Below are 1,959 nucleotides of genomic sequence, written 5' to 3' on the forward strand. Positions count from 1 at the left end.
GCGGACGGCGATGCACGGGCGGCCGCGCGGGGGGCGGGCCCTGCAACCACAGCCGGCTTGCATTGGAAACAACGTGCTCGGGACGCGGCTCGCAGCCGAGGGGACGCGCCGCCATCTGCTGGCTCCTCTCCGCAACCCCAGGCCCGCGCCGCCGCCGCCGCCGGCAGTCCCGCGTGGGAGCGGAGCGCGGCCAGGGGCCCAGGGGCACACGTTACCAGACACCGCGTGAAGGGATCGCGAACGGGTTGAAACCTGGCACGGCGCGGAAGTCCAGTCAACATCGAGGAAACTGGCTAGAGAGATGGCTGATAACTACATGCGGAGACCAAACCCGTTCATGGAACTTGTGTGGTGTAGGCCGGGCCCCGGCCTGAGGCAGGATCAGCCCTATTCAAACCGTCCTCTAAACCAAGGGGCGCCACGTAGCACTAGGGGCACTTGGGATGGCCCCAGGGGGTACACGCGGGGGAGTGGTGACTGGCAGCAGTAGCCTCCGCGTGCAAGCTGCCTGTGCAAGCTGCTGTTCACCCCTCTGTGCCACTGCCGCGCACTGCTCCCCTGAGCCACTGCGCGCCGCCGGCTTCACATCCGGCCAGCTCTCAGCACTCCCCCCGCCATCACTCGCTAGCTAGCCGCCAGCACCCCCCGCCCCGTCCTGTCCGGAAGGGGGTGCGCTCCAGAAGAGGTACCTACCAGAAGGGGTACAGCCCTTTGAAAAGGTTGAAAACCCCTGCTCTAAACTCTAAGGTGACCCTCAGCCCTGACACAACACAGACCTGACACCTTAACCTGCCACAGGTAAAGCAGGGGAACCACGGCCTCCATCCTGCAACATGTTGTCAATACAGGCTCGGGAGGTCCCAGGTAGAGGATGGCAAAAACCCCACAGTCCGCACCCATTTGACCATGGGGTAAAATTCCTTCTTTACCCCAAATATGGAGTGGTCTGACTCCAGAGGGGCGAGACCCCCTAGCCAGGAACCTCTGGCTTCGGTTGCAGCCCAGTCAAAATCCCGTTTTGGCTGTAGCCAACGCTCGATGCCTCTGAGGGAGGCTTAAAAACACCCCGACACATGTAGCCGAAAAGGGGAAGGTGGCAGCGCACGCAACCAGCAAAGCCCAGAAACACAGGACTACTCAGTACAGCTAAAGCATCCCGCCTCAGTAGCTGTCCAACCTCTTCCTGAGCACCTCCAATGATGGAGTCCACAACTTCCCTACGCAGTCCCTCATTCTAACAGCAAAAAAGTTTTTCCAGATATGCAATGTCAACTCAGTGCATGCCCCTATTTTTTTTTCCATGGGACCCCTGCCTCAGTTATTGCACAGGATAAATGGCTTTAGGAATCAGTTATGTAGTAAAGGAGGCTTTTGTTGAGACAAAGAGTTGCTGGAAAACACAAGATGGTCTCACATTTATGCCAGTGAAATGATATTCTAGAGAACTCGGCCCTATACCTGATTCTAACATTGAGTGTAACATACATAGGAATATAAGAATTACCATTTACTGGGCTAGACCAGTATCTTGTATCAAGCAGTCTGGCTGCACTACTCCCCGCATCTTGTGTTTATGCACTCCCCATCCAGGTCCCAGGACATCCTGGTCAACCTCCTCCTGACCTTAGGCAAGCTAGCAATCTACCTGACCAGGAAAGAGGCTCTGGCCAGGAAGACCCGCAGGGATTGCAGTGTTGTTTTTCTGTCCATGGTCCATTCGTGTTCCTAGGCAGGGTTTAACTGGGAAGTTTCCACTGCCTCTGTGAACTTGTTCAAGGGCCTGCACATGCTGCCCCTTGAACTTTGCTTAATGTGCCCCTTCGTTGTGCTCATTTTAAACCTTTGACCTTCAATCCCATCCCTGTTTTCTTCTTTAGTTGTCCCCAGTAATCACTTCATGTGCACTTAGCAGCCCCCCAAATTAAAGGGGGCTTTTAGCTTTATTTGGTGGGCATTGGC

The sequence above is a fragment of the Crocodylus porosus genome, unplaced genomic scaffold (genome assembly GCF_001723895.1).
Source record: "Crocodylus porosus isolate Cpor-Errol unplaced genomic scaffold, CroPor_comp1, whole genome shotgun sequence".
Taxonomy (NCBI): Eukaryota; Metazoa; Chordata; order Crocodylia; family Crocodylidae; genus Crocodylus; species Crocodylus porosus.